General features: G+C 44.2%; 1 protein-coding gene across 6 annotated transcripts in view; it reads right to left on the bottom strand.

Annotated features, from left to right (window-relative positions):
- The window catches only part of ATG7 (autophagy related 7), a 298,659-nt gene extending 283,830 nt beyond the window's left edge, over positions 1-14,829 (bottom strand). For all 6 annotated transcript variants that reach the window (XR_007514390.1, XM_049861840.1, XM_049861839.1 and 3 more), the window contains exon 1: positions 14,765-14,829. The gene's annotated coding sequence lies outside the window, so the exon portion shown is untranslated. The remainder of the gene's footprint in view (positions 1-14,764) is intronic.
- Between the last annotated feature and the right edge of the window lie 749 nt (positions 14,830-15,578).

Here is a 15,578-nt window from a genome sequence, read left to right as displayed (position 1 = left end):
GCACACACACCTGTGTAAGTTGACAAATCCAGTCTACACCAAACACTCTCACACAAATCTCAGCATCATTAAGGCAAGAGGAAGCTCATCGGATGTTTACTGAGGCCCATGGCAGGCGGGAAAGACTGCACCCACAGCAGTCCACATCCTAAACGAGCACATATCTACCCCTCTGGTGGTTTCCTGCATAACCTTGCTCCTGGATCTCTGCTCCTGCCTTGCAGCTATTCTTGTCCTACCCGTGGTCCTGCTGTGCCTCACCACTGACCTGATGCTCAAGATACACTGAGCTACCTGGTGCTCCCCTGGCACATCTGCTCTCCTGCCTCTGCTGCCCCAGTCTGAAAATTGCTTCCCACCTTTCTACCCTCACCCTGCTCCCTCCCCCCACAGCAACCACGGTAACCTATGGCAGCTCAGAGCTCACCTGCTCAGGAAAGCGTTGTCCCCCCCCCACCCCCCCGCACTGTTCTCCCACTTTCTTCACTCCTTCCACCTATCCTCCCCACCCCCCACCCGAATCAGCGATGGCTAACCACTTCTGCCTCCAAGCTACCTCTAAATTTGGTACTCTTAACTATTTGTTTCCTCTCTGTTATGGATTGTGTCCCCCCAAAATATGTGATGGAATCCTAATCCCTATGACTGTGGATGTAATCCCATTTGGAAATAGGGTTTTCTTTGTTATGCTAATTAGATCATACCCGAGTTGGGAGGGTTCTAAATTTAAGCACTTCTGCCTTACTAAAAAAAAAAAAAAAAAAGATTAGATGGACAGGGGCAGACAGATGCCACGTGACGATCATCTACAAACCAAGGAAACCAAGAATGATTCCTACAAAGAAGGAATTGACAGGGTCATGACCTTGATCTGGATTGTTAGCCCTCAGAGCTGTGAGAAAATAAATTTGTTCTTTAAAGCCACCTACTTGTGGCATTTGTCTTACAGCAGCACTAGGAAACTAAGACATCCTACCCATCGCCACTAATGGGATATAAGTTCCAAAATACAGATCCTAGCTCCTATTCCTCTTAATATGCCCAGTGCTTTGCACAGGGGCTCTCAAAATGTTACAAGTTGAATCATGAAAACCGTTTGTGGGTACTCTACGCAAGACAAACAAAAGAAAGAAACACCCCAGGCTTCTGTGGCTGGGAAGACAAACTCTAAAGGGCTTATTACCGTGGAGTATGGAGACTGGAGTAATCAATCTTAATGAGCATATGGAGAGGGGCCATGTGGCTTAGAAAGTCTCTAAACCTACTATTTATTTTTTTGGACTGAGATCTTAGAGGACGGGAGATATATATATACACACAAGTCACTTTAAATGAAACTTACTCAACACATACAGAAGTTATAAAGAATAAATCTTTCTCTAAAAGTGTGTCCGTGATTACATAAGTTAAAAAGTCTATGTTCACAGTCTCAAAGTGCCTCTCCACCAAAAAAAAAAAAAGTGTTAATTACAAAGGGGAAAAAGTGACTCCACAGTAAGGAAACCTGACAGACACCATCTTAACCAAGTGATCAAAGTGAACACCAGCAGTGATGGGACAAATAGACACTGTGTGCTACCCAAGGGAATGCAATGAAAAGAACACAGCATCTGCAGGACTGCAGCAGAAGATACATAACCTGGGCCCAATCGGAAGGAAGAAGTCCCTGAGTGGCACCAGCAGTTAAGCACTCAACTACTAACAAAAAGGTTGGCAGTTCAAATCCACCCAAAGATGCCTCAGAAGAAGGGCCTGGTGATCGGCTTCTGTAAAATCAGCCATTAAAAACCGTATGGGGCAAAGTTCTACTCCGACACACACTGGGTTATCATGAGTTAAAATCAACATGATGCAACTGGTTTTTGGTTTTTAATCGGGAGGAATCACCAGACAAGCCCAAACCGAAACACATTCTACAAAATGACTTGGACTGGCCTCTAAATCTTCCAAAGCGTCAAGGTCTTGAAAGTCAAGGGAGGAAGGACTAAGGAACTGTTCCAGGTTGAAAGAGACTAGGAAGACATGACAATCAGGTGCAATGCATGATCATGGGTTGATGCTCTGCTGTACAGGATGATACTGGGAGGAAATTTGAATGCAATCTCAAGGCAAAAGGTATATGGAAGTTCTTTGTCTTATTCTTGTAATGTTTCTGAAGTTTGAAACTGCTGCATAATATTACAAAGAACAATTTTAGCGCATGCCTCCCCACCCCAAACACACACAGCCTACGCCACGCTCAACAGGCGAAACCAATCAGCATGAGAGAACACTAATGAAGGGATGGGGCAGGGCTAATGACTGCGAAGGGGCACGAGGAAGCCTTCTAAGAGCTGGGAATATCCTATATCTTCAGCTGAGTGGGCAGTACTTAGTGTGTACATACATAAAAATCTACTGAACAATAAGTCAGACACCAAAGGACAAATACTGTATGATTCCACTTCTATAAAATATCTAGAAAAGGCAAATGTATACAAAATTTTATTAGTGGTTGCTAGATGCTGGGGGGACGAGGGAGTGGGGAAGTATTGTTTACAGAGCACAGAGTTTCTGTTTGGGGTGAGAGAAAACTTTTGGAAATAGTGCTGATGGCTGCACGATATGGTGAATATAATTATTGCCACTAAATTTTGCACTGAAAAAAATGATTAAAATGGCATTTTTTGATATATATGTTTTATCACAATAAAAAGTTTTAATAATCCACTGAGCTTCCAAAAGAATTGAATGCAGGAACACAAACTTGTATACCAATGTTCACTGCAGCACTATTCACAAGAGGCAAAAGGTGGAAACAACCTAAAATGCCATCAACAGATGAATGGATGAACAAAATGTGGCACATTCATACAATGGACTGTTACTCAGCCCTAAACAGACATGAAGTCCTGATACATGCTATAACATGGATATAGATACATCTTGAAAACATCATCCTGAGTGAATCAGCCACAAAAGGACAAATATTGTATGATCCCACTTATATAAAATAGGCAAATGTATAGAGACCAAAGTTTATTGGTAGTTACCAAGGGTGGCCTGAATAAAAAAAGTAGAACTGAAAAGCCTATGGTCAAGCTATACCAATCCCACAGACTTCATGTACCCACTCAACAGTTAACAGATGACCTAATTAAATCTAGCTATAGTAAAAAAAAAAAAGAAAGAAAGAAAAAGAAATCCATTGCTCTAAATAAGGAACCTTAACTAAATATCATTTCCATAAATTTTTCTGGCATTTTATTATTAAAGATGCTGAAGATGGAAGTACTTTGGCCTTGCTGCTTATAAAATGAATTGGAGCAGAAGTGCTTCCTGGAGTGAGACGACCCAACTGCTCTCTCTCCACAGGGGTCTAATAGGATTGGACGGAGCAAATATTAAGCCAGTGTGTAGGATTTTTGGAAATGAGGAAGTCAAGTTGGTAGAAAATACAGAGAAAAGAAAAGAAAAAAATCCATCTTTAGGGAAACTAGACCACTGGAGAGATGATAGGAAAACAAATCAGACTGATTATACTCAAAATTCTCTCCTATAATCTGTCCATGTATGTGCTGTTGGGGTTTTTGTTGTTGATGTTGGCTTTGGGAGGGCACGGGAGTTTTTAATGGTTTAAAAAGAAGCTAAGAGCAGAGGTTTTGCTCTTTGAGTTGCTGTTGGCTCCAACTCATGGCAACCTTATGTAAAACAAAAAGAAACGTTGTCCAGTCCTGCACTATCTTCATGATTGTTGGGATGTTTGAGCCCACTGTTGTGGCTATTTTTTGCTGAAACTCCACTTTACCAAACATGACGTCCTTTTTTAGTAATTGGTCTTTACTGAGGACACGTCCAACGTAAATGAGTCGAAGTCTCGCCATCCTCACTTCTAAGGAACATTCTGGTTGTTTTTCTTCTAAGGCTGATTTGTTCGTTCTTCTGGGAGTCCATGGTATATTCAATATTCTTTGCCAACGCCACAACTTGAGTATGTCAATTGTGCTAGAAATGCAGAGGTAGTGTAAACCAGTTAAGAGCCTGGCCTTTCAGTCAAATAAACCCAAATTGGAGTTCCGACTTCACCTCTTACTGGCTGGGTAGCCTTGGCCAAGTTACTTCATCCCCTTGCACCTCAGTTTCCTCACCTGTAACATAAGGATAACTATACCTAACCTAGAAGGCCACTGTGAGGGCTAAATGGAAATGTGTGTGACGTACTTGTTATGGTGCCTGGCATACAGCAAGGGTGGTGGCTATTAGCTTGTCTTGTCACTCCCCCATATTAGCCAACAGTGCCTGACTAACGTGGCTGCCCTTTCCCAGGCTCACTATGGAAACGTTCTCGGCCTGCAACATCCTTATATAAGTTCCACCTCCCTCAAAGGGGCACTGCAAGAATGCAGCAGAGGTTTAATTAAAAACAAAATGGTCGGTCTCCTTCCTGCTACAGGTCATTGCGGGAAAGTCCAAAGGAACATGCACTAAGGGTTTAAGAGTGTTGTGTTCAATTTCTCTGGGCCACATGGGGCCATTCACTTAGCAGAAGTGCCAGAACAGCTGCAGTTTGGCTGTGAATAACCTTCTCTGGGCCAAAATGGGGCACACAGAACAGGCTTCTAGTTCATCTTCCCAGCTGTGGGGCTGTGAGCTCTGGCAGTCATCAAAATAAGCACCAAACTACATGACCAAGTCCTGCTGACAAACAGAATCTGCTCTCAGCTGCTGATGTATAAAAGGGAGGTAGAGATGGCCGGGGTGGGGAGGTGGGAGCTTTGGCATATGGAACCAATGTGCGTTGTATAGACTAATTATGCGTCTGGAGCTCCGTGAGCTTTGGAAACAATTTGCAAGGCTAAAAGGGGAGAATAAAAAAGCTTTCCCTTCCAAAAGGAGGGGAAAAATTTTCTAAACTTAGAAGAAAGATCAGGCTTTTTCAGAAGATGAAAACTCAGGACTCCTACAGGGAAACCAGCTGGGTACAGAAGCCTGGCTTCCTTTTAAAAACTACATTAGAGTCAAGACGTCCCTGAGCCAAACTGGTATCTCCACAAGACACCAAGGCACACAAAATGGCTTTTTTGGTGTCTTGCTGTCAAGTGACTTCTGTGTCAACAGTGACATAAGTAGTCAAGGTAATTGTTACCTCCGTTGGATCCAACTCTGTTGTTGCTGTTAGCTGCCACGGTGACCCCACATGTTACAGAGCAGAACTGCTCCATTAGCTTTTCTTGGCTGTCATCTTTACAGAAGCAGATTGCCAGGTCTTTCTTCCATGGAGCCAATGGGTAGATTCAAACTGTCCACCCTTTTTGTTAGCGGATCATAAATCGCTTGTGCCACCCAAGGTCCTGACCCAACTCTACCCCCATAGAAATGACATGAATTGGCTCTTCTGTACTTCAGACAGGGGCAGGCAGTCATGTCTGCAGTCCCCAAACTGTAACCATCATTCTGATTGGTTACTTCCAGGAGTTGTTTTTGTTTTTTTTTCCTTCTGCTATAAAATCCTTATCCTTCACATGCAATCTGGTCTCCTTCAGCCTGTTTTTGACAATGTGCGCACTGGATACCAGCATTGTTGGGGTGGGGCGAGCAGGCATGGGAATGAGAATGAAAGGTGAGAAGTGTCAGGGGCAGGGGGAAAAGGCAAAAGAGCATATAAGGAAGATGGGGGCAGTGTGCCTACATTTGAGTTCTTTTTATTCCCTGCACCGGTCACTGGTGACGTTCTGTTCATGAGGGCCAGCCACCTGGATTCACCTGAATCATGACAGAGCCCTACATCAGCCAACAACTAAAAATCTGTGATGGTTTCCTAAAAGCTGGCTGACTTGTGAAGGCTTGCTTCTGAGTAACAGCATCTCTGTTGTTTTCATCTCTGGTGATCTTTAGGAATCCTGGAAAATGGGAGAGGTGTTAAAAGACTGGGCCAAGCAAACACTTGATTTCAGGTTTTCAAAAAATGTTTGATTTTCAAATATGAGAATAAGAAAAGGTGCCACGTGGCCACCTTTTATACAGTTAGGAAATGGCACTCCTTCCTCATGACATTTGACTTCCTTTTGTTAGAATTAGTTATAATATACTGATTATACTAGGTCGAGACATTTTATCCTTGTCTGCCAGAAACTTATCATTACAAAAATGCACCCATGATGTCTATGATCTAAAAGGAACACCCTTAGATGTAGCTTCTTGTGCAGTGTACCACCTGTACATCTGTATGTAGTGACCCTGGGCGATCACAAAAGACTAGTGTGGTTTCTCCAAGATCAAGTCATGACAGCGCAACTGCATTAGTGCCTTGATCAGGGAAGAATCATAGACACCAAAAAAGCCAAACCAAACCCACTGCTGTAGAGTCGATTCTGCCTCATACTCAGCTGCTGGAAGATTAATCAGGGAAGAATCACAGACACAGGGGAGAGGATATGTGGACCTCGCAAGGTCTCTAACAAAGCTGCTCCAGACAACTTAGTAAATAAGATGAGGGACAGCAACCTGGACACAGACATAATTAGAGGGATTAAGAATTGATACAGTAATCTTACTCAGAGAGTGTTGATTAAGAAATGAAGTGATACTACTATGAAAAGAGATAACTGTTAAGTCTTTGGCTTGGTCTTTGGTCCTCTCTAGTTTATTTCTGTCTACTAATTCATTTACTCATCCATAAATGAACATTCACGAACATTTCTTGTTGTCAGGTGCTGCTGAATCACTTTGGACTCATAGCAACTCTATGTACAACAGAACAAATCGCTGCCCAGTCCTGTGCCACCCTCACAATTGTTATGTTTGAACACATTGTTGCAGCCACTGTGTCAATCCATCCTGTTGAGAGTCTTCCTCTTCTTTGCTGACCCTCTAATTTACCAAGCATAATATCCTTCTCCAGGGACTCGTCCCTCCTGATAACGTGTCCAAAGTACGTGAGATAAAGTCTAGCCATCTTCACTTCCAAGGAGTACTCTGGCTGTATTTCTTCCAAGACAGACTTGTTCGTTCTTCTGGCAGTCCATGGTATATTCAATATTCTTCACCAACACCATTAATTCAAGGGCATCAATTCCTCTTCGGTCTTTCTTATTCATTGCTCAGCTTTCCCATGCATATAAGACAACTGAAAATATCATGGCTTGGGTCAGGTGCACCTTAGTCCTCAAAGTGACATCTTTGCTTTTTAACACTTCAGAGAGGTTTTTTGCAGCATATTTGCCCAATGCAATATGGCACTTGATTTGCTGACTGCTGCTTCTATGGGCACAGATTGTGGATCCATGTAAAATGAAATTCTTGACAACGTCAGTGTTTTCCCCATTTATCATTATGTTGCTTATTGGTCCAGTTATGAGGATTTTTGTTTTCTTTATGTTGAGAAGTAATCTATACTGAAGGCTATAGTTTCTGATCTTCATCAGTAAGTGCTTCAAGCCCTCTTCACTTTCAGCAAGGCTGTGTCATCTACATATCGAACATCGTTAATGAGTCTTCCACCAATCCTGATGCCCCACTCTTCTTCGTATAGTCCAGCTTCTCAGATTATTTGCTCAGCATAAAGATTGAATAAGTATAGTGAAAGGATTCAACCCCGACACATGTCTTTCCTGATTTTAAATTGTGCAGCATCCTCTTGTTCTCTTCTTTGCAATGTTATCCATAATTTGTTATTGATCCACACAGTCAAATGCCTTTGCATAGTCAATAAAACATAAGTAAACATCTTTCTGGTATTCTCTGCATTTAGCCAAGATCCATCTGACATCAGCAATGATATTCCTGGTTCCACGTCCTCTTCTGAATCTGGTTTGAATTCCTGGCAGGTCCCTGTCGATGCACAGCTGCAACTGCTTTTGAACAATCTTTAGCGAAATTTTACTTGCATGTGATATGAATGATATTGTTCAATAATTTTCGCATTCTGTTGGATCAACTTTCTTTGAAATGGACATAAATACAGATCTCTTCCGGTCAGTTGATTAGGTAGCTGTCTTCTAAACTTCTCGGCATAGATGAGTGAGCACCTCCAGTGCCGCATCTGCTTGGTGAAACATTTCAATTGATATTCCATCGATTCCTGGAGCCTTGTTTTTCACGAATGCCTTCAGTGCAGCTTGGACTTCTTCCTTCAGTACCATCAGTTCTTAATCATATGCTACTTCCTGAAATCAACATTTACTACGTATTTTTCCCTATTTAAGTGTAAGTTACTAAATGTAGTTCATGTAAACTAGGGCCTTACAGGAGAGGAACAGACATATAAATACATCCAGTGACCTGGATAACAATTTAGGTTTGCTTATCAGTCCTACAGACATAAAGCAGAAATAAAGAGGTAGTACAATGGATGATTTAAAAAATCATGGTTTAAAAAGATTCTGACCACCTGGAATGACAGGTCAATTTTAACAAGATTAAAATTTCGTAGCAGTAAATATAAGGCCTTATATGTAGATCCAAAAAAAAAAAGCTACTCCGCAACAATGCCGTTTGTTACATGCAGGAAGTAGGAGGCACTGGGAAGAGCACAGGTTCATGAGCCACAGACACCAGAGTTCAAATCCAGCCTGTTACTTTCTAGCCACATAGCCTTGGGCAAGTCACTGCACTTCTCTGAGCCTGTTTCCTCATCTGTAACACAGGACACCACATATCGTGTAGTTATTTAGAGGATTCAGTTAGAAAGTGCGTCTATCTGGCACACAGGAAGCACGTAAAACGTGAGGGCTAATATTACCAACAAAATACGTGCTAACGACATAGTGGTTTCCACTGAGTTATTTCTTCAAGAAACGTTTATATTAGTCCCTATGGTATAGTTCAGGAGTCACTGGGAAAGAAGCTATTGTTGTCATTAGTTGCCATGGAGTTGGCCTGACTCACACTGGTTCCACACACGATAGAACAAGACGCTGGCTGGCTGCACCCTGTGACTGGCTGCGGATCAGGCTGCTGTGACCCACTGGGTGTTCACTGGCTGATTTTCAGAAGTAGATCACCAGGTGCTTCTTCTTAGTTCACCTTAGTCTGACAGCCCCGCTGAAAGCTGTTCAGCATCATAGCAACATGTAAGCCTCCTCATGCACTGGCCAGGAATTGAGCCCAGGTTTCCCACACTGAAAGGTGAGAATTTTACCACTGAACCACCACTGCCCACTTAAAGAAGCTATGGTCTCTACTTTTAAGGAGCCAATAGTTTTGAGGGAAAGCTAGACAAGGAATGTCATCACAGCAATTTGATAAGCCATGGATTTGTATTTTAGAAAACACCTGCAGTTTAGAAAGGGCACTTCAGCTTGTATTGGAGACACAGCAGTGAGAGCCAGGCTGCTGGAGACAGGACACCCAGCTTGGAGATTATGCAGGAAAATAGGCAGGAAGTGAGGAGGGCCTGAACTAAGGCAGTGGTGGAGGGAAAGAAGAGGAGGAAACACATCCAGAGACATTAAGGAAGTAAGATCTGTGGAACTCAGATGACTGCCTGGCCTGGGAGAGAGAAGGGATGGCATGAGAGGGAAGAGTTCAGGATGACTCTCAGGGTTCTATTTTGGATGATTAAATGGAAGGAGGGAAATATGTGAGATAAAAAGGATGGAAAGAATCATAAGTTTGGAGGGAAAATGATGAGCTTGGTTTTGGACTTGTTGAATTTACAGGCTGGCCCTTAGGAGAGAGATCTGGGCTTGAGTTACAGAGCTGGGTGTCATGGGTACATGAATGAGTACTGAAGCCATGGTTGAGAAGAGCAAAGAGTAGAGGGCAAAGCCCTGAAGAAAGTGGGTCAAAAGAAGGAAAAGAACACACAATGCAAACTGAGGGGGTAAATGGCCAGACAGACAGTACAAAGAAGGACTAGTTTTCATAAAATGAAGGAATATAAGCAACATGAGATGTGCTAAGGAGTCAAAAGATAAGGAAGGAGTTGCAGCAACGCAGAGGCCTGATGACGTGGGGAGCAGTTTTGGTGGCGTGGAGGGGATGAAGCAGGGTTTCAGCGGATGATAACTTAAGAAAGCGGAGGTTAAAGCTGCAGATAACTCTCCCAAGAACGGTGGCCAGAAAGAGGAGTGATGCAGTACAGCAGAGGTTAATGGGAGGGTGTTTTGTAAATTCCAAATTGAGAAGAAATTGAGGATATTTAGAAGAGAGACGTTTGTGACACAGGAAAGAAAAGGAACAAATGATGGAACCAGTCCCTAAAGAAAAGGAGATGGAATCTGAAGCACAGGTAGAGAAATCAGCCTTGTTCAAGACAAACACCACTTCTTTCACAGAATTAGAATAAAAGGCACAATGATAGGGTCAGCTGGAGATAAGCTTGTAAATGATAGAAGCTGAGGAGCCTTAACTGATGGCTACGGCTCATGAAGTAAAAGACACAGCAGGAGCGTGAGGAGAGGGATGACACCGTGGATGTCATAGCGGGGAATGGGCTGCCTGAGGACACAAGGGGATCGCTGAGCAGCTCTGAGGGCCCCGCTGGCCTGCCTGGTAACGGGATGCTTGTTAAGAGCCTGATGCATCCCCCGATGAAAATCGGGAGAAAGGGTCTTAGGTTACTGCAAAAAACATGCAGTCTGCTCTGCACGGTCAGACACATCGAGGAAAAAGGACTTCCTTTCTATACCATGCACTCGAAGAGGGACTGATGAAGATGAACATGTTCAAAGGATAGTAACTAGGATGAAGAAGGTGTGAGGAAGTCCCAAAGGGGATCGTTTGGGGGATGGACTGAGATCTAGTAACAGACCTGTAACAAGGCTCTCGTCCTTGTTGTTGTTAGCTGCCGTGGAGTCAGCCCTGGACTCAAGGTGACCCTATGCACAACGGAACAAAACTGCCCAGTCCTGCACCATCCCCCTGATTGGTTTCAGATCAGACAATGTTCCATTGCAATCCATAGGGCTTTCGTTAGCTGATATTCAGGAGTAGATCATCGGGCCTTTCTTCCTAGCACATCTTAGTCTGGAAATTCTGCTGAAACCTGTTCAGCAGCACAGCAGCACACATGCCTCCACTGACAGACTGCTGGTGGGTGTGCATGAGGTCCACTGGCCAGGAATCATACTCAGGTCTCCCTCATGGAAGGTGAGAATTCCACCACTGAACCAACAACACTCCTGGGAACAAAGTCAACCAAAAAACCAAACCCATTGCCATCGAGTCAGTTCCGACTTACAGCGACCCTGTAGGATAGAGTAGAACTGCCCCATAAGTTTTCCAAGGAGCAGCTGGTGGATTCCAACTGCTGACATTTTGGTTAGCAGCCAAGCTCTTAACCACTGCATTCTACCCTGATTACACAAGCAGGCCTAACTACACTGGAGAAAGGTGGGAACAGGATAGACAGAGAAAGGAGGAGAAGAAAGGCATTGGGAAGGCATTTACATCCATGGGTAAAAGTGGAGGACAGGCCAATTAGGCTTCCAAATAAAATCTCAGAGGTAGTCAGGGATTACCACACAGTGAATTCATCTTTTCCCAATATCCTGATTCCTGCTTTCCTCTTCTCCCTGTTACCCAATCATTTATCAAATCCAGAAAACTCCACCTCCTGTTCTCTCTCAAATCTACCCACCTGTCTCAGTCCCCACAGCAACTGCACTGACATCATTCTGTCTTCAATTTCTGTCATTGGAATTACTGTAACAGTGCCCTGACTGCTCTCTCTACTGGTCTTGCCCTGTCCAATGTAATCACCACACTGCTGCCCGGGTAAATTAAAAGAGACTAGAGCATATCACAGCCCTCTTAAAAATTCTTTAGTGCCCCACCGCCTGTTCCCATAGCTTTAAAAATGAAGTCCAACCTTCTTAGATTGTCATGCTAACTGCTATTCTTTGAGTGTTTACTATTTACCAGTGTCAAGTGGGTAATACATCAGCTCATTCAATTCTCAAAGAAACCCTGGGATGTAGGTTAACACATCCACTTTTTATGGATGAGGAAACTGAAGCTTAGAAAGGAAGTGATGGCCCAAAGCCACAAGCCTAGTTCATTAGCAAGGCCAGTATTTGTACACGAGTATCTTTGATTCCAAAGTCTGTGCTCATGACTACTACATGCCCGTCATGATCTCGCTCCCACTTGCCTTTCCACAGTCACCTCTTATTCTAAAACTCTTCACTCCAGCTCTGCCCTCTCACCTACAACCCTTCGCTCATGCCTTTCCCAGTGTCTGCGGTATCATCTCTCCCACGTCCCACCCCTCTTCAGCTGACTAATTCCTACTCATCCTAGGACTTAATAAAACATCACCTCCTCACAGAAGCCTTCTCTAATGCTTCAGCCTGAATTACGGGCGTTCCTCAGTCCCCCTCTAGAAAACCTCTACAATAGCTTCATACTGTACTGTTGTTGTCTATCTCCTTGACTTAAAAAACAGTAAACTCCTTGAGAACAGAGATATGTATCTTACTCAATTTTGCATTCCCAAATTGCAGTGCACTGCCAGGCACTCAGCAAAAAAAAAAAAAAAAACCTGCAGCCATCAAGTTGATTCCAACTCATAGTGACCCTGTAGTACAGAGTAGAACTGCCCCATAAAGTTTCCAAGGAGTGCCTGGTGGATTCAAACTGCCAACCTTTTGCACTCAGCAGTAGCAGTTTCTATTATGGAACACTGGTGGTCTAGTGGTTAAGTGCTACAGCTGCTAACTAGAAGGCTGGCAGTTTGAATCCACCAGGCACTCCTTGGAAACTCTATGGGGCAGTTCTAGTCTGGCCTATAGGGTCGCTATGAGTCAGAAACGACTCGATGGCACTCGGTTGGTTGGTTGGTTTGGCTGGGAACAGAAAAGGGACCTTGTGGTTGAATAATGGAGAGCCCAGTATTCAGCTCCTTAAGGTGTTTCAAAATCGTGTCACATAAGGAGCAGGAAGGAGTTGACCAGGGGGAAAAAAAAAAAGGGTGGGGGTGTTCTAGGCAGCAGGAACAGCAGGAGCAACACAAACAAGGAGTGTAGCCAAGACAGAATCTGCAAGCAGTTTAATGAGACTGGGGCACAGAGTTGGGGAGAGAGGGAAAAGTCAGGCAGGATGAGCCTTCACAGTCTGGCCTTTTCATCATTCAGGTGTTAGCTCCAATGTCACCTCCTCAGAAAAGACTTCTCTGACCAGCTAGCTTTTTAGAAATAGCCCTCTACTTCCCCCAATCCCATTACTCAACAACCCATTACTTTTTTTTTCTTCATAGCCCCGATCAGTATATGATAACACCCACCACCCTTCAAAAATATTGTTTATTGATGATTCCACCCACCACCATCAAAAAGCAGGCTTTGTGAAAGCATGGTCCTTACTTATCTTATTTTGCTGGTATATCACCAGAGCCTACCACACATATGTGTTTGGCACACAGAAAACACACAACTGCTTGACTCATTTATTCAACAACTATTAATTGGATAGAAACCCTAGTGGAGTAGTAGTTAAGAGCTACGGTTGCTAACCAAAAGGTCAGCAATTCAAATCCACCAGGCGCTCCTTGGAAATTCTATGGGGCAGTTCTGCTCTGTCCTAAAAGTCACTATCGGAATCGACTCAGGCAATGGGTTTTTTTTTGGCTACTAACTGCATGTCTATAATATGCTAGACACTGTTCTAGATGCTGGGGATATAACAACAAATAAAACAAGACGAAATCTTCTGTCCTTGCGGAGCTTACCACGGGTAGCTAAATTAAGTATACTTAGCATAAAGGCGGAATCGACTCGTAGGCACTGGTTTTGAAAGAGCATAAAGGCGAGAGGGTAGGAAAAGAAGTCAAACTAGCAGCTTTCAAAGATGTGCAGGACAATTAGGTGGAAGGGAGATTTTAAGAGCCTGGAGGGACGATAAGCTGAGATTACTGGGTAACAGCTTTCAGCTCCACGTATGACTTTTTAAGAGACAGCACTTGGGGAAAACCAAACAGGAGAAACCAGAAGTAGTGCGCTTTCTGGGACTGTGGAAATTTAATCAATGGGCAGGGATGTCACAGAAGAGACCCAAGTATTCAGTGGAAAAGGGACTGCGGGACCCAGAGGTCCCAAACTGACAGCCAAAGGTATGCCTGGCTTCAGCTGCACAGTGAGTTCTGGTTTCATATCTCCAATATCATGACAGTATTGTGCTTATAAAACTCAGTTCAGTCAAAATAAAAGTCTGATTATATTTCCGACAAAGAACTTTTCTTACACCTATCGTTTACCTTATCTGACTCCTGTTAAGTATTAGAGTTTGCAACCCCTGGACCAAACCCAAGCATCCCAGAACCTTAGCTGTCAACACCCTTAGAGTTCTCATTTCCCAAATGACATATAAACATCCCTATTTTACAGATGAGGGAAGAGAGGCTCAGAGAGGGGAGACAAGTGCCAGACTCACACAAGAAATCTGGGCAAAGCCAGGATGAAACCCAGGTGTCCCATCTCCTGTGTTCCAACACCGGAGATTTTGATCACTCCCTGCCCAAGAACAGGAGGAACTGATTTAAGAAATTAGCAGGCGCTTTCCTTGTCACTAATAGTCGGAATCGACTCGAGGGCAACGGGTTTGTTTTTTCGTTTTCCTTGTCAGACGAGCCCGGGCTGAAGGAGCCTGAGAAAACACTGTTGGAGAGGGTGACAGCGGGAGGCAGTGACGCCCGGCAGGTGGAAGGACCGCCCAGGGGCGTGCGGGGGAGGAGCTTGAGTCCCGCCAACACCCAGACCCTCATCGCTGAACTACCCTCCTCTCCCTAAGCCTCCAAAACCCACCCGCAGGACCCCCACTACTCCCTCAACAGCCGCGGCTCACTTACCGCCGCTCAACTTCCGGCAACCACAGCGTCGTCCGCAGTGCGCGCCCCAATGACGTACCATGGCCCCGCCCCACCAGGGTGGGGAGAGCGGTGCGCGTGCGCACAAGGAAAAAACGCGCAAGCCTGGGGAAATGAGTCCCTAGCACCGGATTGAAGGGGAGGAACTTGAGTCTTGGGAAGGCGGGGCATCAGGGGGTGGGCGAGGCTACCTGGTGAGAGCCGTTGGACGGAGACTTTCTCTGCCTTAACGGATGTGGGAATGTGTACATGGGCCGTTAAACTTTCAAAAAAATGCCCCCACATTCTCTTCCGATTTCAGAGGATGACAGGAATTATCATCATTCCCATTTTCCAGGAGAGAAAACCTCCAACATAGCAGGGGACCACTACGGAGGCAGTGCGGAGAGACCCAAAAACCAAACCCACTGCCGTGAAGTCAATTCTGACTCATAGCGACCCTATAGGACGGAGTAGAACTGCCCCATAGGGTTTCCAAGGCTGTAAAATCTTTACAAAAGCAGACTGCCATGTCTTTCTCCCACAGAGCGGCTGGTAGGTTCAAACCAATGAATTTTGGGTTAGCAGCGGAGTACTTAACCACGGGTGCTGAAAATACAACAGCGAATGTGATAAACTCAATCTGGCATAGAAAGTCTCTTCACAAAGTGACCCTGATATGACTCTATAGACTTAAAACAGAGCAATGACTACTATTTGTTGATGCCCTACCATGTTTGTAGTGTTTCCTAGCTCTAATCCTCACAACGGTCCTTCAGGATAGATGGTATGGTACTACCCCGATTTTACATATGAA

Source organism: Elephas maximus, chromosome 20 (genome assembly GCF_024166365.1).
Source record: "Elephas maximus indicus isolate mEleMax1 chromosome 20, mEleMax1 primary haplotype, whole genome shotgun sequence".
In the NCBI taxonomy this organism is placed as follows: Eukaryota; Metazoa; Chordata; class Mammalia; order Proboscidea; family Elephantidae; genus Elephas; species Elephas maximus.
This window is presented reverse-complemented; position numbering and strand designations above follow the sequence as displayed.